We start from the raw sequence: 23684 nt of genomic DNA, 5'->3' as shown, positions 1-23684 counted from the left end.
ATTCTAGTCGCTAGTATTTCGGCATATAGCTTCAGATTGAGATTCAACAAGGATATAGGTCGATAATCGAGAATAGAGGAAGGACGAGAAAATGTATGCAACAATTTACGATATCGGCGCCAGGCAGGTAGGAAAGGATGAAGCTTGGAGATGGTTTCCTAAAAAGATTTTCTTTATTCAAATGACAACGCGTTTCAGGAACGAACCGTTCCCTTCATCAGGCAATAGACCTGATGAAGGGACCGGATCGGTCCAGAAATGGGTTTTCATTTGAATAAAGGAAATCTTTTTAAGAAACCATGTCCAAGCATCATCCTTTCCTTCCTGCCTGGTGCCGATACCGTAAATTCCGGCATACATTTTATCATCCTTCCTCTACTCTCAACTTTATTCCCGCAAGGAGGATTCGTCCTCCCAGGGATCAAAGTGGGCCGGCTTACACACGGAACGATACAAGACCTCAGAGGAGCACCGTTTCCTCATCATCTTCAAATCTCGTATGTGCATACGTCGATAATTAGCACAGTTAGACAGGTCTTTACTCGATTTATGTATATGCATGATACGCGCTTCTAATGTTTGGGGCATAAAGGGAGAGCCTTTCAACGCGAAGTTAAAAGTATTCAAAATATCTGGTGCTAAGACCTCTGTGAAGTTTCAGTAGTAATAAAGTGGCAACCCATCAGGACCTGGCGCATTTGCTTTATGTGTGGATTTGAATGCTTCTGTGAGTTCTTCCATTGTTATAGGGTCACAAATTTGCGCAGCATGATCATGAGATATGACAGGGAGGTCTATTCCTTCCAGGAAGCTATCCATAGCAGAGGTCTTTCTGCTAATGGAGTTAGTAGTATCTGCTTTGTTAATATTATAAAATTCTGTATAAAAGGAGCGAAACAACCGCTATCTGCTCTATTTCCGTGACCTCCCTGCCACATCCATTTTTAATCTACACTATACTTGTTTAAAGTTCTCTTTGTTTAATCCTGGCCAACATTAATTTGGTTGGTTTATTACCGTGTGCAAATTATTTTTGTGTGGTGGATATCTATATTTTAGCGGACTGGGAGTTAAGCAGATTTTTTAACTCTTCCCTCAGTGTTGTGAGTTGTTCAAGGTGTGAATAACAGTGTTTTTTATGTAGGGTTTCTAAATGTCTAATTTCACAAGTCAGATCTTCTGTTTTCTTAATTCTAAGTATCTTAGTGTATGATTGCAGAGCAATGAGTTCTCGCCAAATAACGGTTTTGTGGGATTCCCACAAAAGGAGAGACATCTGGAGAGGAATTGAGAGTAAGGAATTCGTTTAGCTTACCATTGATCCTGCCCTTGACATCAGTGAGATCTAAAAATGTCTCATTTAGATGCCAAGTATACGTTTTCCGTGTATATATGGATGATTCAAAAGTGAGAAAAAACTGGTGAATGGTCAGACTGTACCATGGAGTCAATAGTTGCATCTACACAGTATTTCATAAATTGAGACATATAGAAAATGTAATCCAGTCGGTGGTAGAAGTTGTGTGGGGCTGAAAAATGTGTATAGTCCTTTAAATTGGGGTGAAGGAAACGCCAGAATCTGTTAGAGATAAATTATGAAATATTTTTTTAATATGGGCTAAAGTCCTATAGGACATCGCTGTTGTGCCAGTGGAGGAGTCTAGTGCTGGATCCAGAGAAACATTGAAATCTCATGTCACTACTGAAATACCTTCTTGAAATTTGTCAAATTTGGTGAGAACCAGGTTCAACCAAGATAATTGGGAAGTGTTGGGTGTATAAAAGTTACCACAAGTGTACATTTGATTATCATTTTTCCCTTCCACAAACAAATATCTACCCTCTAGATCAGATATCGAGTCAGTTATAGAAATGCTTATGCTTCTGTGAAAACCTATACTCACTCCCATTTTGGCCGCTGAAGATGAGGAGTTGTGAGACCAGATGGGGAAGGGAGAAAAAGTTAGATTCGGGATATGATTGTGCTTGAAATGGGTTTCTTGTAAGAAACATATCTGATACTTCTCTTTGTGGAAACGATGTAATACCTGACCTCTTTTAGGAGGCAAATTCAAGCCTCTTGCATTTTAAGTCACTCTTTGTATCGGGGCCATATAGATTTTGTAGTCTTAGTAAGCACAGTATGCTGAAGAATGGATCATATTCTTAATTTTATAAAAAATGGTACATTTTGTGCGAAAATGTTTTGGATGGATACCATTAGGTGATCAGGGATAAGGAAAACAGAAAAACATCGAAGGTATTCTCAAGGAAAAATCCCTTTAGGGGTCCCCAAATCCTTTGTTATGTATAACCATACAGAAACCCATGTTCCATAAAAACCTGAGAGGTGAAAGGGCAAAGACTCAATGGAGTCAGCAAAAGAGGGAATAACGGGCAGATATTACTTAAAGCTATCAGCATATTAACAGACAAAAATATAAATCTGTAATTCACAAATAATAGAACGGATCTATTAAAGGATATCTTATACTCTAAATTGTAAAATAAACATTGGAAGTAAATGATGTGATGTCTTACCAATCAATACAGGGTTTGCAGGTACTCTCATTTTGTGTATTAAAAGAGGCATGGACTCGTGGGACAGGGATGCAATATTACCACTTTACAAAGCATTAGTGCGGCCTCATCTAGAATATGCAGTTCAGTTCTGGGCTCCAGTTCATAGAAAGGATGCCCTGGAGTTGGAAAAAATACAAAGAAGAGCAATGAAGCTAATAAGGGGCATGGAGAATCTAAGTTATGAGGAAAGATTAAAAGAATTAAACCTATTTAGCCTTGAAAAGAGACGACTAAGCGACAACATGATTAACTTAAACCTGTTCCATGTAAAACCCACTCAAAAGACAAGGGGGCTAAAAAAACAATCTCCAGAGGCGACAAGCCTTCTTTACTGTGAGAACTGTGAATCTATGGAATAGTCTACCACATGAGCTGGTCACAGCAGGAACAGTAGTTGGCTTTAAAAAAGGCTTAGATAATTTCCTAGAATGAAAAAAATATCAGCTCCTATATGAATGTGTAGAATTTTTGTGCCATCCCTTGATTGAACTTGATGAACTTATGTATTTTTTCAACCGTACTAGCTATGTAACTATGTAACCAATAAAACTACAAGATTCATTACAACGAAACAATTAAACAGTCATTGGATCTCCTAGCTTCAAAGTAACTGCAGTCTCTGTTATTTAAGTTAAATGCTAGAAATAGATCGGACGATTCCTTATCATTTGACAATACGAGAGCTCTTTTTCAGTCTTGAATCTGTGTAACAATAGAGACTGTGAATCTGAGATCAGTCATCCAGATTTTCTCTTGCCTTTCGAGATCTTGCTAGGACCTGCCATTTCCCGAGGTGTGAGAGAAACTATCTCTGGTAGAGATGGAATATCACTCATTGCTGCCCAGTTAGTAATACGGAGATCTGGAATGTTGAGCGTGTGGTTTACCTCTGCTAGGTCTGCAGGGGACTTGACCACCAGCTTTTGGCCTGCAGATGATATAAGGATGCCAAGTGGAAATAGCCAAGGGTTTCAACGCTTTACGTTTGGTTAGAAAGGCAGGGGCCAAGTCTTGAAAAAGAGAGACTGTCATTCCCTCATACGTGATAATATCTGTTTCTCTGACTTTTTTCATAATCTGTTCTATTTTTTTTGAAGGTTCATAAACCTGCATATAATATCTCTGGGTGGTTCAGATGGTTTTGGGGCAGGACACAAAGCCCTATGTGCCCGTTCAATTACCAGTGGTTCTTCAAATGATGCACCCATTAAATTCTGACATATCCCTCTAACCACTTTGGTAGAAGCTTCTGCAGCTACAGATTCTGGTACTCCTCTTATTCTTATGTTATTCCTTTTTCCTGTGTTGCCTCGATCTTCAATATAATCGTATAGTCGATTCAAATGTTGATGACAGTGAGATGTTTTCAGAAGCTGCTCTAGTATAGGACCTAATGTCAGATTGGGTATTTTCAAGCGACTCTACTCTAGTATTTCACGTTTAATGTCCGCCAGTTCATCCAGAAACTGGGTGAAGTCCCTTTGACAGGGCTTGTGAGATAAACGACCTCGAGAGCGGGAGGTCAGAATTGTGTACTACATTCTCAGGTTCATCATCCATCTCATATTATAAAGCAGATAAGCTATTTTGGTTGCTTTTCTGAGCAGTTGGTGGCATGTTTGCATCAACTGGATGGTGCTTAGTCATAAATTTGTTTAAATCTCCTTGCGAGAGTGTAGAGTTATGAGATTTACTTGGTCCTGAGCTCGTGCCCCCGTATTTGCCTATCTTGACCATATGGAAGTTTAATGCAGGCTGTGCTTCTAGTAGTGTTTCTACTCTGCTAACATACTTATTAATACATCATAATGAAGTTATCACTCAATCTTCAGTGGAGCGTATTAGTGCCTTTGCATTAACGACCCTGGCATTGTTTGCCTGAAGATTAGATACACATCATTAGTCTGGTCCTATGTGAAGGTATAATAAACTTCCTTTTGTGTAAAATATAATTATGCTCTATTGTCTCTCTGTGACTGAAATGTCTTCTCCAAAGGCAATAGATATATTTACAGTATAGGAAATTGTACATTTCTAGTACCTTGACGATGCAGCTTAAGTACAGACGCAAAATTCCAGACCTGTTTCCAGAGGCAGGCCATTTTCACCCACTTGCTTCCAGCGGAGAATTAAAATCTAGGCCATGACCTCAGCAGGGCATATAGACCATGGCAGCAGGGTAACCACCAGGTCACCGGCTAAGTCCTCCGCTGTAATTCCAGGACGGTGTGATGCCGCTGAGGCAGGCCGTGTGTTTGGATGGGCACAGGGTACGTGTGCAGCAATGGGCCGTCTGCGTCCAGATACCGGCACATGGGCTATGTAAATTTAGGCTGTGGCTTCCACGAGGCAGCTAGGCTGCATTGGCGGCACAATCGTCTCACAGTCAAAAAGCCCCTCAAAATGCTCGCCACTACACGGACTGGTCGGCAATAGTCTCTTGAAGGATGGATGAGCCTTCAATAAAATAGATGCCAGCGGATATAACAAATGGAGTTGGCGCTCCAGCTATGTGCGTCCGCTAAGGTTGCTGCGCTGGCCACGCCCCCAGGTAATATTTTCTATTTGATGTTATCTGATACTGTGTAGCACTTTTAATGTTTGCTTGCCCATAGCAGTTTGCTATAGTTTTAATGAGCCATGTAGGCCTGTGTAGGGTACGCCACCTTGTGCCCAACATGATTGCACTGAGGCTATACCAGGTAGTAGAAGGGTGAGAAACACACAGGCGGCCAAAGTGCAAGGTGACATCCATTGTTTATGTCTTCAGCTCAGTTGGGTACATAAATTACCATTACTGCAATGTGCATTAGAAAAATGTTGATTGTAACACTAGAGATTAATTGAAATGAATGTATGGAATACTCCATTAAAGGTGTCATAGTGTAGCAGGCATTGTACTAATGATCCAAACCCAAATCCAAATCAAAGCCCTACACCCGTTTTCACAAAAGTGAGACAGTCCGTAATTAGCATAAACCTTAAACAAAAAAAAAGTTGAACCATATGCTGTTTGTGGCACATACCCATGTGAAATTAAAGGAAAATTCCACAAATGTTAAACCATATATGCTTTAATTTGATTATAAGCAATACAGATAAGAGAAATTTAATGTCAATTGTAAATACACATCTATAACGCCTTTAATTTACAATGATTTTTTTTAATATTTCAAGCTCACATTTAGGCTCAGGTTTTATTAATGTGTATTTTTAGTGGTGTTTATTTCTTGGTTCCACCTCCACCATGACTGATTTGAGCTCCATGGCCTCCGCTACCACCACCATGACCTCCACTGCCTCCTGTATGTTTGTCTTGGCAGGGATCGACTATTTCTAAAATAAATTGAAAAAAACATTGTTATAAAAATGTGAGGCAATGTGTCACCACTCTCACTCTCTCCCCCTCATGGCATAATCATATGTAAAATGCTGATGTTTAATGGAATGCATAATCCTTAAATTACCTATTGTTTAAAACAAGTTTTAATGTTAAACATACATTATTATTTTTTTGGTCATTATATATATTTTAAAAAAATCATCTTAAAGTCTTGCAGTTTTCATGCTAGACACTAAGCCTCACAATAGCGGACACTTCCTGTTCTGTAGAGATCACTTCTCAGCAGACATCTCATTATCATCACAGGCAGGATTACAATGAAAGGTAACACCACTATATACATTTCACAGGATGAACCATTGACAATAGGCAATGGACACAGCTCCCCTCCTATCCTTTCCTGCACAATGACCTCTGCACAGGTCACACCTAGAAAACTCTCCCATAGAAATCAATGGGTCATCTCAAGACTATTATTTCCCATGGTCCATGTGACTTCTGTAAAGCATTTCTCTGAATACTGTTAACTGAAAAGACAAGCAGCTCAGGTAAGATGGTCGCCCCATAATCACATACACAAAAAAAAACCTAACAATTAGAAAACTAAAAACACGTCAGAAAATAAAATAGGTTTTAGTATCTGGTTTTAATTAGTAAAAAAAAAAGTGATATATTACATTTAAGTGCTTGCATTTATCAATTTTTAATAGTTTATTTGCACTATTTTTGGAATTTTTTTCCCGCTTTAGCACTCATTATAATAAATTACATTTAACTAATTGTTAAAGGAGAATATTGTTCCCATCCAGACACCCTGTCTTATGACCATATAAAACATAACTGGTAAACGGAGATAGTATGTGTATATACTGATATTATTCAGTGATGTTCACCCACTGAGATGTCCGTATTCCCAGAGGTCATTTGGTCATAGTTTCTATGGCCTTATTGACATTACAAGGGTCCTCAGTACAGGAAGGAGGCATTGTAAACTGGATGTGGAGGCAGTTGGGCATACTGGTAATAGATTTACTTACACTGTACATATATATTGGAAGGTATTTAGGTGGTCTTAGCATGGAGTCCATGGAATGTGAAGAGACATCTGAGAGAGAGGAACATTTAGGCCATGCAAAGCTCTGAGCTCTCTCTCTATTTCTGCTACCTCTGGATGAACAGCACTTACATCACGAACAGACTAAAGTATATTATATGTGAGCTTTCTGTGTATGTATATAAATATAAGTACAATACTATTACAGCAGACTTTGTATGTGTGCATATAGATATGCTAGGAATCTCTTATGTGTATTATAGATAAACAGATTATATATATGCTATTTATGCATGAGTCTCTATATGTACATGTATAGGTGTGACATCGATTATAAGTGTAGTAGTACTAGGAGACCGTGCAGTGTTTGGATCAGTGTGCGTATATGTATGTATATATATATATATATATATATATATATATATATATGTATATATATATATATATATATATATATATATATATATATGTATATATATATGTATGTATATATGTGTATATATATGTATATATATATGTATGTATATATATATATATATATATATGTGTATATATATGTATGTAAAGCTATCTATCTATCTATCTATCTATCTATCTATCTATCTATCTATCTATCTATCTATCTATCTCTATCTATCTATCTATCTATCTATCTATCTATCTATCTATCTATCTATCTATCTATCTATCTATCTATCTATCTATCTATCTATCTATCTATCTATCTATCTATCTATCTATCTATCATCTATCTATCATCTATATATCTACACACACACACACACACACACACACACACACACACACACACACACATTAATAGCTACATGTGTCTAGTACCCAGGGAAGGCAGGAGAAGAAGGCGGCAGTGTGTGGTTGTGTTCTCTATGTAATGTATATTGATGACATATATATTGCTTTGTCACTTCTATGTTATTAATAAAGTTTCTATTATATATATATATATATATATATATATGTATCTGCATCTGCGAGAGTTGTATGTTACTCCAATGATGTGTGAAGGACGAGAGTGCGTGTACATTGTAAATAATACAAAGTAAGCGGGCTGTATAGAAAACAGAGGTAACAAACTAGGAACTAAACAAGTCTCCTTTATCAATAGCGAGCAGGCCCCTTTGCACTAATACATTGGGGAAGATTTACTAAGCTTTTAAGTTTTAGACAGTGTAAACTTAGACCAGGCAGTCGGAAGATTCACCAGATTTATAATTTCTCACAGTGGTGCATGCTGTATGATAAATCTGGTGCATCCAGCTTGAGACTTTTCTCCTCCTTATACCACCTTTGATTTGGCTTCATTTGCAACAGAATTTTGTGCCAGATCTTTGGCCCATGTTGGCACAATTTGACGCATTTAAGCCCTGCCCCTTTTCTGGAACGTCCCATCCCTTTTGTGATTTTTTTTTAAAGTGTCTCCAGAGGTGATAACATCTGTTCTAAAATTAAATGCACCAAAATGCGCCAAATTATGGTGCATTTTTCGACACATTCTAGGCACGGGCACATCATTAGTAAATTCGCCCCATTGTGTTATGCCAAGCGCAGGGCATGAATTGGTGGTACACGACTAATTTTTTGGTTGTTGTTTGAATTCCTGTGTCATGCACTACTTCTTCAGGTCCTGCACTATCAATTTTGCCTCTAGTGTTCCTTTAAGTATTTGACTGATATATTTTCTCAAAGGGCCTGCCTGGAGAAAAAAACCACTACAACTAATTGTATTTAACCCCTTCCCATTCTGTGACATACTCTTATGTTGGCTGTGAACTATACAGTACCGCACAAATTTAAGTAATAAATTGTCACACTGACTGCATGGGCACAGGAGCTGGGCCTGCACCATCACTTGCGGTTGCCAGCTGTATTATAGAGTCGACACCCAGCTCTAATGGCTGGAAATGGACATAACTCTGATCCTTGTCGTTTAACCTTTTAGATGCTGTGGTCAATGCGAACCATGGCATCTAAGTGGTTAGACAGAGGCCGGACATGATAGGCTGCCTGTCAGAGTAACACTGTCAAATATAATACATTTCAATACAGAAGTATTGGTATGTGTTATAGAAGCAATCAGAGGATCACATTTGCAAGTACAATAGAGGAACTAAAAACTAAAATTCAAAAAGTTTTTCGGAAAAAATAAATCCCAGTTAAAAGAAAAAAAATTTACTTTTCCCCTTACAAAGTACTTTTTATTAAAGAAACAACAACAAATGATACAGAATTGGTATTGTCACGTCTATAATGACCCATACAATAAAGTTAACATATAATTTATCCCGCACGGTGAACCATCAAAAAAACAACCTTAAAAAACAATGCTAAAATAGCGTTTGTTTTTTTGTTGTTCTTGCCTACCAAAAAACAGAATGAAAGGGATTAAAAAGTTGTATGATGGTTCTAGTGAAAACTACAAGATGTACCATAAAGAACAAGCTTTCATGAAGCTCCATTGATGGAAAATTAAAAATGTTAGTTTTTTTCCACCCAGCAAAAGAAAAAAACTCAAAGAGTTATACAATACTTTATGTATACTCCAAAATGTTACCATTAGAAATACAACTTGAACCGCAAAAAAATAGTCCCTTATAAAGCTCAATGGAAAAAAAAAAAAAGGTTAAGCCCTTTGGGAATACAGAAATTAAAAAAACGGAAAAAATCACTGCGTCCTAAAGCCAAAACTAGGCTGTGTCCTGAGGGGGTTAAAGGACAAAAGAGTTAAAATATCTATTATATGTATCTCACCTTTACATTGCACAGGAGCAGGGGTGACCTTTTGGCATGGGTCAATTATTTCAGTAGCTGGAATTTGAGAGATGAGTATAATTAGTATGTTTATAAACATATATTTATATGCTAATTTGATTAATTAGCATCAGAATGTGTAAACTATTAATATACTTTCTTTACAGTTTATTTATTGTGCAAAAGTAATACAATCATACACAGTAAATTTCTGTCGCCATAATCAACCCGCAGAATCCTGTCATCTATTATATCATTTATACCGCACGGTGAACGCCGTAAAATTTAAAACCCAAGAATTGCTGATTTTTTTTCCACCCCAACAAAAGACAAAACGTCTAAAAGTTATACAATACATTATCTGTACCACAAAACGTTGCCATTGGAAATACAACTTGTGCCACAAAAAATAAGCCCTTATACAGCTCGATAAGAAAAAAAAAAGCTTTTCGGGATAAAGAGATGGAAAAACAGAAAAAAACAGAAAAAACCCTGCGTCCTAAAGCACAAACTAGACTATGTCCCGAAGGGGTGAAAAGACAAAAATATTAAGATAGAGTATTGATTTAAATGCTTCTTACCTTTGCATTGCACAGGAGCAGGGGTGACAGTTTGGCATGGGTCAACTTGTACGCAAGCTGGAATTTGGGAGATATTTAGTAGGTTTACAAAGACATGTTTCTATGCTAATTTTATCAATTTGCATCAGATAGAATGTGGAAACTTTTATCATTGACTTCATGCTGGATATATTCCAAGTTTATATAAATGAGGCAATATAAATATTACCTTTTCCAAGAAAGCATGGTGCAAATGTATTACACACTAGAACATTCTCTATATTAAAAGTTACATTGTAGTGGGATAAGGCAAAAGATAATCCACAACTCTTGACTAAATATAAATTTTTGTGATGAATCATGATCTTTTCCAAAGATGTGAATATTGAAAAAAAAATTACCAATAGGTTTTCTACTGTACTTACGGTCTTGGCATTTGTCAACCTTGCCACCACCACCATGATGTCCATGACCTCCTCCTCCACCACCATGACCACCCTTAACTCCAGACATGACTGTTCTTCTTTAGCTGAGGTGAATATATGTTGTGTTACTTGCTGTGCACCTTTTATACCCAACTCTGTCATGTATTTTTGATGTTTTTCTTTTTGTTTTTTTTTAAATTATTGATAGTCATGGAGGCCAATAGGAAAGCTCTTTTCTTAGTCAAACTTGTTTGCTTAACTTGGGGCAGGGTGCATCTCATTAGCAAACATCTTCCTTTATTCCAGCAATGCTAATATAGTTATTGGTATGATCCTTGCAAAGTAACACAATGAGTCATTTCTGAAATAATAAATTATTACAAAGAGAACATGAGTAGTAGATACAGAGCTGTAGGGCATAGTTACGCCTTTCAGTTGTTTGAAGGAGCTGTTAAACAACAAATCATAGCAACACGTATAGATGGATATAGATCAGGGGTCTCAAACTCGGCCAGGTAAGTGGGCCGCATATAGAAAAAATGGGAAGTTGACGGGCCGCATTACTTTCAAATTTGATACAATACAAAATTATTGGTAATCAATTAGTTATTTGAACTACTATAACACTATATTACTATAATAATAATACTACATTACTATAATAATACCGCTAGGTTTAAAATTTGAGATATTTCTCCACGTGCTTATTTCAAAAATCCAGCTTTCCAGTTTAAGTGTCGCTAAATGCAGTCCGGCGGCTCAGTTCGCACACATGTCAAGATTGGACAGCCCCTTTTTTAGATAGTGCCACAGTGCCCTCGGTGGATGCTGCCACAGTGCCCTCGCTGGATGCTGCCTCAGTGCCCTCGGTGGATGCTGCCGCAGTGCCCTCTGTGGATGCTGCCGCTGTGCCCTCTGTGGATGCTGCCGTTATGCCCTCTGTGGATGCTGCCGCTGTGCCTTCTGTGGATGCTGCCGCTGTGCCCTCTGTGGATGCTGCCACTGTGCCCTCTGTGGATGCTGCCGTTGTGCCGTCTGTAGATGCTGCCACAGTGCCGTCTGTAGATGCTGCCGCAGTGCCGTGTAGATGCTGCCGCAGTGCCCTCTGTAGATGCTGCCACAGAGTCCTCTGTAGATGCTGCCACAGTGTCCTCTGTAGATGCTGCCACAGTGTCCTCTGTAGATGCTGCCACAGTGTCCTCTGTAGATGCTGCCACAGTGCCCTCTGTAGATGCTGCCACAGTGCCCTCTGTAGATGCTGCCACAGTGCCCTCTGTAGATAATGCAACACACCCCTAGATAAGGCCACAGTGCCCTCTGTAGATGCTGCCACAGTGCCCTCTGTAGATGCTACCACAGTGCCCTCTGTAGATAATGCCACAGTACCCTCAGTAGATAATACAACACACCCCTAGATAATGCCACAGTGCCCTCTGTAGATGCTGCCACAGTGCCCTCTGTAGATGCTGCCACAGTGCCCTCTGTAGATGCTGCCACAGTGCCTTCTGTAGATGCTGCCACAGTGCCCTCTGTAGATGCTGCCACACTGCCCTCTGTAGATGCTGCCACAGTGCCCTCCGTAGATGCTGCCACAGTGCCCTCCGTAGATGCTGCCACAGTGCCCTCCGTAGATGCTGCCACAGTGCCCTCCGCAGATGCTGCCACAGTGCCCTCCGCAGATGCTGCCACAGTGCCCTTCGCAGATGTTGCCACAGTGCCTTCCGCAGATGCTACCACAGTGATCTCAGGGGCTTGCTCAGAGCTGGAGTCCCGGAGCAGAGCCGCTTCTAGCACTCTGCCTGGGATTCCAGCTCTGCTCCTGACATCACTGTCCATATATGGACAGAGATGTCAGGGGCAACCCCAGAGCTGGAGTCCCAGAGCAGAGCCTATACTAGCGCTCTGCCCGGGACTCCGCTCTGGGGAAGACCCTGACACACTGTCCATATATGGACAGCGATGTCAGGGAATTCCACAGAGTCCCGGAGCAGAGCCTATACTTGTGCTCTGCACGGGACTCCGCTCTGGGGAAGTCCCTGACACACTGTCCATATGTTGACAGCGATGTCAGGGAATTCCACAGAGTCCCGGAGCAGAGACGATACTGGCGCTCTGCACGGGACTCCGCTCTGGGGAAGACCCTGACATACTGTCCATATGTTGACAGCGATGTCAGGGAATTCCACAGAGTCCCGGAGCAGAGCCTGTACTAGCGCTCTGCCCGGGACTCCGGCTCTGGGGAAGCCCCAGACATCGCTGTTCATATGTGGACAGCGATGTCAGGGAATTCCAGAGTCTCGGAGCAAAGCCGATACTAGCGGCTCTGTGTCCCGCGGGCCGCAGATGACAGCCCCAGGGGCCGCATGCGGCTCGTGGGCCGCGTGCTTGGGACCCCTGATATAGATTCACTATGAAAATACATATATATAGTATACAAAGCTATGCAGTATTGTGTCATGGGCCTCAACAGGCAGAACAAAGCGGTTCCTTGACTTCACTATATGTTGAGTGCCAAAATTAATTAAAATTAAGAGGAGTTGATTATGTTGCTAAGAGAAAGATGCAGTTAGAGAGATGTTGGTGCCACATATGATAACGCCAGTCAAAATTGCTTTGCAGCTACGATTTACCAACTACTGGTGGGCACCTAACAGTGAGGCCCATTTCGCAGTTTGAGAAGTACTGCTGTAAATTGCTTAGTTGAGTGATGCGTGCAATGCAACCTTTGAAAAGACCAAAGAACATAATAAACATTACAACATCCCCTTTGTCTTTTCAATGTATTTGAATTATAAGGAGGAGATGTAATAATAATCTAATACAATGGTTATTATTGCAATTGTCAGTTATAGGATAGGTCTGTTTAGAAGCACACAATTACTTTCAAGAATATTCATGTAGAGTTCTGCAAGATGTCCATTTGGAAGTGCTTAGCATATGCTACATACTACATACATTTTTTTATCTAAGTCTCACAATTTCAACTATTACAAAAATAAGACATAAAAGGACATAGGGGGAATTTAAGAACGGCTATACGCCAGTATTATGTCGAAAAAAAAGTTGCAAATTATTGCACACGCCATATTTACTCCATAAACCCTTTGCCATGTTATGTTTTTCCCAATAATCTTTTAAAAGGTGGGTGTGGCTTATTGTAAGGGCGGGGCTACCCACAGCTCGACAAATTACTAGAATTTACACCAGAAACTGGAGTAAATTATAGCCGAAATCTACGCCCGCTCAGACAGCAGAAAATATGACAACCTTATTAAAAGGTGTGTGCCCTTGTCTTAGTAAATCTGCCCCATAATCTTAGAACATTTTAAAATGATAATCCAGTTTAAGATTCAGAAATAATGGGTGGAAATAATTCTGCTTTAAATGTCTCTGGGGCCAATAGGTAGGTGGTAAACCTACTATTACTTACTGGTTGACCTGACTACCTGGACCTGCTGCCGTTTTACTATACATGGTTCATGTTCACTATGTTCTTTCCGCAATAACATAACAGTTCATGCTGACTACTCCATGCACAGCTGTAATGCAACACTCTACTGAGAGAATGGAAAAGCACTGGCATGTCATAGCTGTGGGTGCATGCCAGAGTACCAGCTGCTGCATCCTATCCTTCTGGTGGGCAGCCTCTCTACTGCTCATCTCAATCCTTGTAAAACGAGCAGTACATTGCTTTGAGACAACACCTGCAGAACTTTGCATACCCTCAATTAACATAACAATTGATCTTGGGTAAATCATTCTATGTTCCTATTGCGGTAAACTGGTCAGTGCGCCCATACAATTGTAAAGACCCTTTTACACTGGCCAGTTATCGGGATAACGACCGTTTTAAATACAGAAAATATTATCGTTGTCGGCAGCACATCAACCTATGTAAACAGGGAGACACGCTGCCAACAGAATAGAAATGTATGGGGACAAGCGATCGGAGTAACAGCGCTCATCCCCATACTAGCTCTTTGTGAAAGGTGCAAAGGAGCGCTATCAACAAGCTGTCTCGTTGATCGGCACTCGTTTACTCGGCCCAGGTCGGCCATGTAAAAGTGCCTAAAGTGTCTAAGTGTCTTTTTCCAATTGAATTCAATGGAGCGGCATTAGTTTCCATTCTTGAACTCATCTCATCCTATTGATACTATTTCTTTTTTAAATTAAAATTGAAAAAAAAACAACAGTGAGTTTAAAGCCTTAATACGACTTTAATGACTTTTCAATCAATGATGGCCACAATCTTTAGGATATTTATGCCATTATAGATTAATTTATGTTTCAGGATAGCTGACACTCTGTGATCCCTTATAGCAGTGTGCTAAAAACAGTAAATTAACTAATCCTTTCTCTGGTCCATGGGCTCAATCAGGTTTTGTAGCCATTAAGAAAGTTAAGGATTACACACATCTCCTAGATGCTATACATTTAGCCACAAATCTAGAACCCCACTGGTCCTTCTTCACATTGATGCTGAGAAGGCTTTTGATTAGACATTTATGAAAGTTGTTTAAGGCCCCATTCACACGACCGTATATTTCAACTGTAATTTTAAATACAGTCCGTAATTACGGACCCATTCGTTTCTATTGGCCACAGACACCTTTCAGTATATTTACTGATGGGTGTTTGTGCTGAAACAATTATAGCACCTGTCCTATATTTGTCCATAATTACGGCACGGACTATGCCATAGAAGCGTGTTGGTGACATAATTTGCAGCCTCCATCTTTTTTTTTTTTTTACGCATCCGTATATACAGATCAATTACGGATGACTACGGATCCCTATTTAAGGACAGTATTTATGGATAGAAGAAAATACGGTTGTGTGCGTGGGGCCTTAAGCGACGACCGGGCCCGTAATTATGACCCTTAATTATGGGCATGGCCGGCCGCGGACAGCAGGCCGTTTTTACTGGCCATGTTACCTATAGAAATTAAATGAATGGGTCCAGAATTCCGGACCGTACTTACGGTCCGTAATTACGGGTGATTTTATGGTTGTGTGCTTGGGGCCTTACTCTGTTTCGCTTTTCTCTTCGACTTTAAGGCCATGTTTTTTCTAGATATAGTACACCACCTCATGCTAGGCTTAAAGGGAATCATCTATATCATCTATATTTGTTTCACTAATTGAAACTAGATAGTGATATATATATATAATTTTTTTCCTAGGCTATTTTTATTATGTCATTGTATATTTTTTTTATTCTATTTTCTGTACATGATTATGGGGGCAGCCATCTTTCCTGAGCAGCAGTTAACAGCATTTAGAGATATGCTTAACAGAAGCTACATGGACCATAGGGGCTTTAAAGGAAAGGTGTAACAATTTTTTTTATTTATTTAATGCGTTTTTACGTTATGGGAGTATTTTTTATTTTATTTTAATGTGTTGCCTAATGTAATTACCCTACATGTTTTTTTTTAGTTTTTAAAAAAAATCAATAAATAATTAAAAACACCATGTGGTCCCCCCCATTTTCATAACCAGCCAGATACAATAAAGGAGCCGCAGCGATTTCTGGGCCATTCCCAGCCTCATAATACCAGCCTGCGGCCGCCCCGGTGCTTGGCCATCGCTGTAAATTGAAAGCTTAATCAATTATTTTTTGATGCGTTTTTTGCGTGCTTCTTGCACGTTTTTTGGCGCCAAGTTAGGACTCCAATTAACTATGGGAACATTTTCCGCGCTTTACGCGCCAAAGAATTGACCCAATGCTTCTTTTTTACGCAACCTGTTCTTTAAAAACGCTTGCGGAAAAAAGTGCGTTGCATGTACTATTGGCTCACTTTTCCATTAATGTAAATGGGAAGCTTAATCAAGCATTTTTTTATGCTTTTTTTGTAACAAAAAACTTGTCAAATACACGCCGTGTGAACCTGTCAACTGAAAAATCATTCACCACAAGGTCTCCCTCTTGACTTTCATCATTTTCAGCCTTTTGGTGTGTCCTGTAGCTGCTTGCTGATGTGATCAGCACATCCTACTATTGTACAATCACTCCAAAAATGGAGCTGCACAATGCTTGGCAATTTGAAGACACCTCTTCCTGGCTTGTGGCTAAAAATAGGGAGGGGTGGTGAGTCTTCCTCCCACATTTACAGCAACTGTTAGTCTTGTTGCTTTGCCTGATTCCCCTAGCTGTAGTTCTGGGAAGTGCTCCCTCTGGTGGCCAACATAGGAAAACATGTGAAACTATTTAGTTTTTCATACTTCTCACCTTGTGGAAGTAAAAAAAAATACACAAAAAAAAACGTAAAAAGTTAAATAAAAATAAGTAACTTACTAAAAATAAAATCCTCTAGGTGCTCCTTTGTTCTGAGTCCGGTGTTTCAGTTCATTAGCACACTAGGGCCACATGTCAGATGTTTCTAAAACCTGCAGAATCTGGGCAATAAATATTAAGTTGCGTTTTTCTAGTAAAACTTTGTGTTACAGAAATTTTTTTATTACAAATGAATCCTACTAATTTGCTTTAATTCCTGTGAAACGCCTAAAGGGTTAAAGGAACAGTGTCATCACAAATAATTTTTTTATATGTTAAAGATGTTAGTGCTTTAATAAAAACGTTTATTTTCATTTGTGTGTTTGTGTTTTACTGTTTCTTATTTTTTACACTTTTTCTTCCCTATGGGGGCTGCCATTTTTTGTTCCATTTCTGTGTGTGTCGATTAACGACACACACAGACATGGAACACGGCAGCCACAGTCCCATAGGGACTGCGAACGGCTCCCGTCCCATTGACTGCCGTGTACGGCGTCTGTGTGGGAACTGCGCATGCGCCGCTCCCACACAGTCCTATTCGAAATTGGCGCCGTCCGGCGCCATTTTCCTGTGGACCGGAAGTCGCGGCCGGACAGTAATATTACTACTTCCGGTCGCGGCTTCCGGACTTGTGCACATGGAACAGCGGCAGCAAAGGGAGCGGACGGGCCGGAGGGAGCCGCGGCGGCAGGAGCAGGTAAGAGATTTCAATGTATGTTAGTGTTTGTGTGTGTTTACTACTGTATGTAAACCTACTACACTGTGTGTTAGCTCAAAAAATGGCGACACACAGTGTAGGAGGTTAAACCTTTCAAACCCCTCGTTTATCCCGGCACTAGCCAGGATAAAGGAGGGGGGGATGCTGAGAGCTCACTAGAGCGAGGGCTTTTAACCCAATGTTGCAATGCTGCAATTTTGGGAACAGCTCCATCTAGTGACCAAAAATGGGTAGTATTATAAATTAGAAATAATTTATAATATTACATGGACTCGTGCAAAAAAATAAAAAAAATTTGAACAATGTTTAATCACCCACACACTAAATGTTTAATTTTTAAAAAAAAAACATGTTTTTCTGGCAACACATTCCCTTTAAGAAACTTTCTGAATGGTGTTTTGAATATTTTGAGAGGTGCAATTTTTAAAATAGGGTGATTTATGGGGTCTATCTAGTATATAAAGCCATCAAAGCCACTTCAGATCTGAACTCGTCCCTGAAAATATAGCCTTTTGAAATTTTCTTGAAAATGTGAGAAATTCCTGCTAAATTCTAAGCCGTGTAACATCCTAGAAAAATAAAAGAACGTTCAAAAAACAATGCAAACATAAAGTAGACATATGGGATATGTGAAATAGTAATACCACACAAAATAGTTACTATCTGTTTAAAGGCCTCATTTACACGAACGTGATATACGTCCGTGCGACGCGCGTGCTTTTCACGCGGGTCGCACGGACCTATACAAGTCTATGGGGACATGCAGACAGTCCGTGAGTTTTGCTCAGCGTGAGTGCGCTGAAAAAAACTCACGACATGTTCTAAAATTCTGCGTTTTTCGCGCATCACGCACCCATTGAAGTCAATGGGTGCGTGAAAACCACGAAGGTCGCACGGAAGCACTTCCGTGCGAACTGCGTGATTCGCGCAAGAGCTGTCAAACTGAATGTAAACAGAAAAGCACCACGTGCTTTTCTGTTTACAAACATCCGAACGGAGTGTCTTAGACATGAGCGAACCGAACTTTACCGGGTTCGGCCGAACTCGTTTTGACCGAACCCGGCAGGAGACAGTCACTGTGCAGGGTGCTGAAAGAGTTAAACTGGTTCAGCACCATGGACAGTGACTTCCGATTCCAATATACGTGAACGTGTAAAAAAAAAAAAAAGTTCGGACTTACCGATAACTCCCGGCTTCTTCCTCCAGTCTGACCTCCCGGGATGACAATTCGGTCCAAGTGACAGCTGCAGCCAATCACAAGCCAAGCACAGGCTGCAGCGGTAACATGGACTGCCGCGTCATCCAGGGAGGTGGGGCCAGATGTCAAGAGAGGCGCGTCACCAAGGACGCGTCACCAAGGACGCGTCACCAAGGCAACGGCCGGGAAGTTCTCGGTAAGTACGAACCTCTTTTTTTTTAAACAGGTTACTCGATATGGTGATCGGAATGCACTGTCGAGGGTGCTGAAAGAGTTACTGCCGATCAGTTAACTCTTTCAGCACCCTGGACAGTGACTGACGTCGACTAGCCTCATCTCTATGATGGCGGCTGCGCGAAAATCACGCAGCCGCGCATCATACACGGATGACACACGGAGCTGTCAAGTGCCTTTTGCGCACGCAAAATGCTGCGTTTTTTTTGCGCGCGCAAAACGCACACGCTCGTGTAAATGAGGCCTTACAAGCAGATACATTTAAAATTAGAAAAATCATACTTTTTGCAAGTTTTCTTTAAATTTTGGTGTTTTTCACAAATAAGCAATGAGTTTAGTGACCACATTTTTCCACTAACAAATTACAATATGTCACGAGAAAACAAACCCACAATTGCTTCGATAGGTAAAAGCATTCCAGAGTTATTACCACATAAAATGACACCTCAGATTTGAAAAATTGGGGCTGCTCCTGAAATGAGCTCAGTCCTGAAAGGGTTAAACCAACTTTTCTACATTGCCAACCATTTAAACTAGTGTGTTCCAAGTTGCTGGACTCTCATTTACCTAATATTGACTGAATTTGATAAAGTAGTGGCAGCAAAAACTGCTGTCATCCAGAAAACAGTCTAAAGTACATCATATCTGTATGGTCAAGACTCCATCCATCTTCCAACCCCACTTTTCTATTGCAGATGCAGTGAAGAAGCTTTTCTAGGGTGCATCTGTGGCAGGCAATTTTGGCTGGCACTCTTGGTGGCATCTGTGGCAGAGTTTGCTACCCATTTACATTTTCAGGTAAGCAGGAAATCTTTGCACTGAGTTGGGCTCTAGCATATGTGTGTATGGTATGCATTATTTAGAGATTAGATATTGACCCTCGGTAGGGTGAGGAACTTATCATATGAGTCACTTGCCCTCGATCCTTATTTAATGTAGTGAAAAGTGTATCTGTCATAACTTTTAGTTATTGGAACACGCCTAAATGTCTTCAAACAAATCCCACAGCAGTAATGTATTATTTTATAAAGTGTATATATTAAACTTTATGTAACTATTCACTGGTTTGAACTGTGTTTTAGGGACATTGTGTACATCATTCAAATCCCTTATTTTTTTTGGGCTATATTTGTGGGATATGATGCTCAAGATTTTTGTAAAACCATAAGTAACTACAATGACTTGCCTTCTGTATGAACTTGAGATGTCAGCATTTGGTATAAAAGGAATGGGTGGAGCGTTAATTGATTACCTGTCTTATGCTACAAAAATGCTTTATTTCTTGCACGTCCTGTTCTGTAACTAAAGTCGACTTCCCACACCTGCCTCATAAAATCAGATAGAACAGTGAGTAGTGAAGATTAAGTGTAATTATTTGTGATAGAGCTACAGTACATGTGAACTGACTATGGCAAGAAAAGCTGTTTGTTAACTAAATATCATGGTCTGAAACAAACCAGGACAATGTGAATTTTGCTTCAAGTAACTCATTTTTGTTGTTATAATCGGCAGCAGAAAATTCATGAATAGTTCAGTATTTATATGTAGGTTCTTATCACTGCTTTATGCCCCTGGATTGAGTAGTAAAAAATTGTATTTGTTTAGTTTAGTGACATTCTCCTGCAATGATGACTACAGGCTCATTTACACAAGTAAATAATTGGCCAAACAAGCGTTCACGTTTATTGGCCCGTGTAAACAGAGAATCAATCATGCATGCAATCATGCATGCAAATGTTGTCGCTGTAATGGTGGCCATCTGCTCCCGCCACTGTATACTTACCAGTTCACGGCATCTTCTGTTCCCCTGCCTGAGGTCAGGGTCACTTGCAAATCATAGTAGAATTACTGTGACTCGCAAGCAAACTATATTTTTTTAAGCAGGAAAAAAATCGCAATCACAATGTTGTTGCATGACTATTCTCAACATAGGGAATATTAACCCCTAGCCGCACGACTCAGTAACTGTACGTCGTCGCGGGAAGTTACTGCCCACACGAGGACGTACAGTTACAGAACCGTTCCCGGTGCACACTGCGTCCGTGTCAGCATCAGTTAGTATCAGTTAGTGTAGTAAGTGTTACTAAGTGTTATTAAAAAAAAATTGTGTTAGTGTTGTTACTGTTTTATGTGAAAAACAAAAAATTACCAAAAATAATCATTGTTATACAAATGTTTGTTACAGTTCAGTGAGCTACGTGTGTGTATATACAGTACATGTATATATATATATATATATATATATATATATACACATATACATACATACACACACACACACACACATTTATAAAATGGCAGCAAGACGTTACACCGCTGGAGAGGCGTATGCCATGATAGCGCCTGATACAGACTCTGCAAGCAATGCTGATCTAGAGTTCTTTCTGTCGTCCTCCGCCTCCAGTTACAGCGAGGAACCTACTCATAGTCGCAGGAGGGTTAGTGCCCAGGTTCTGCCTCCTGAAACTGCCATTCTGCCTGACCCTGGTACTGCCAGTATTGATTGGTCACCCCCAACCAATTAAACCCCCAAATCCCAGAATTTACTGCTGCGGCAGGAATTCATGTGCGAACAGAAGGGCTCCCTGTAATCGGCTTTTTCAAATTGTTCTTCACAGACCACTTGATACAGCTTATTGTGCACCAAACTAATGTTTATGTCCACCAATTTATTTCTGAACACCCCAACTCCTTTCAAGCCCAGCCCAATCGGTGGCAACCAACCAATTGTGCAGCAATGCAAAAGTATTGGGGGGTTAGTCCCAGGGCCGATTCTAGCTTTTCTGCTGCCTGAGGCGAAAATTTAAATGGCGCCCCCCGGATTTTGAATGACATTGTGTACCTCGATGACATTTAGATTTTTTTCCCCAGATCCAGTACCTCATCAAAGTCATGTTCGCCAGGTGTTGCTTCGTCTAAGGGAGAATCATCTTTACACCAAGCTGGAGATATGTGTGTGTTGAGAAAAAGTCTCTATCCTTCCTGGGTTACATAATTTCCGATTAGGGCCTCAAGATGGACCCTGAGAAGGTAAAAGCTGTCCTGGAGTGGCCACGCCCCTAAAGCTTAAGGGCCATACGACGCTTCCTGGGATTTGCCAACTTCTACCAGCTGTTCATTCCTAATTTCTCATCTTTAACTGCTCTCATCTCTACTCTCACTAAAAATGGTATGAATGCCAAAGTGTGGACTCTGGAGGCAGAAGCCACATTTAAATCCTTAAAAAAAGCCTTCACGTCAGCCTCTATTCTTCATCAACCTGATATATGCCTACAGTTTTCGTTAGAGGTGGACGCCTCCTCTGTTGGTGCTGGTGCACTGTTGTTCCAGAGAGGTTCAAAAGGCAAGACTGTGGTATGTGGCTATTATTCCAAGCTGTTTTCTTCTGCAGAGCGCATTTACTCGATTCGGAATCGTAAGTAACTGGCCATCAAGCTGGCTCTGCAGGAGTGGAGACGTCTACTGGAGGGCGCAGTCCATCCTATCCTGTTCTTCACGGATCACAAGAACTTGACCTACCTACAGACGGCCCATTGGTTGAATCCTCGTCAAGCCAGGTGGTCGTTGTTCTTTGCTCGGTTCCGGTTCGAACTCCACTACTGACAAGAATGTGGGGGCCGACGCCTTGTCTAGGTCATTTGAAATTGAGGACACTGTGGAGTCTCCACAGAATATTATTGACCCTTCCTGCATCTTTCTCTGTGAACCCCTTGCAAGTTAGAGACATTACTCCGGGAAGGACTTTTATGCGTTTGGCTGACAGAGGAAGAATGCTTCGCTGGGGTCACAGTTCCAAGCTGGCAGGTCACACGGGTGCTCCTAGGACCCAAGATCTGCCTGTCAGTTCTGGTGGCCCACACTACCCAAAGACGTTATGGACTTTGTCTCCTCATGCACGGCATGCGCAACAAATAAAGTTGCTCACTCCAGACCTACTGGCCTGCTCCAACCACTGCCTATGCCCGATGCCCCCTGGCAGCATGTCGCTATGGACTTTGTCACAGATCTTCCTCATTCTGTGGGTTGCAGTGTGATCTGGGTGCTGGTGGATCGATTTTCTAAAATGGGTCATTTCGTTCCCTTGACCAGTCTGCCGTCTGCTACGCGATTAGCTGACCTCTTCATTCAACACATCTTCCGTCTGCACGGCTTGCCCCTGCATATTGTCTCTGACTGAGGGGTCCAGTTCACCTCGAAGTTTTGGAGAGCACTCTGCGGTTTCCTCGGTGTAAAGTTGGACTTCTCCTCGGCCTATCATCCCCAGTCCAATGGGCAAGTCGAGAGGGTTAACCAGATTATGGAGAACTATCTCCGTCACTTTGTTTCCAGGCGGCATGATGACTGGGTGCAGCTGCTCCCATGGGCGGAGTTCTCTTATAATAACCACACCAGTGAGTCCACCACTTACAGTCCGTTCTTCGTCTACGGCCAACATCCTTGTATACCTCTTCCTGTCTCTACTATGTCCCAGGTGCCTGCAGCTGACGCTACCTTCAGGGACTTTTTGCAAGTATGGCAACAGA

The 23684-nt window shown here is 40.8% G+C and overlaps 1 long non-coding RNA gene across 1 annotated transcript in view; it reads right to left on the bottom strand.

Moving 5' to 3' along the window:
- Positions 1-5766: 5766 nt before the first annotated feature.
- The window catches only part of LOC142662881 (uncharacterized), a 50322-nt gene continuing 32404 nt past the window's right edge, over positions 5767-23684 (bottom strand). The window contains exons 2-4 of the long non-coding RNA XR_012851025.1: positions 10331-10387; positions 9750-9806; positions 5767-5919 (exon numbers count right to left, since the gene is read on the bottom strand). This is a non-coding gene — a long non-coding RNA (uncharacterized LOC142662881). The remainder of the gene's footprint in view (positions 5920-9749; positions 9807-10330; positions 10388-23684) is intronic.

Source organism: Rhinoderma darwinii, chromosome 11 (assembly GCF_050947455.1).
Source record: "Rhinoderma darwinii isolate aRhiDar2 chromosome 11, aRhiDar2.hap1, whole genome shotgun sequence".
Classification (NCBI taxonomy): Eukaryota; Metazoa; Chordata; class Amphibia; order Anura; family Rhinodermatidae; genus Rhinoderma; species Rhinoderma darwinii.
This window is presented reverse-complemented; position numbering and strand designations above follow the sequence as displayed.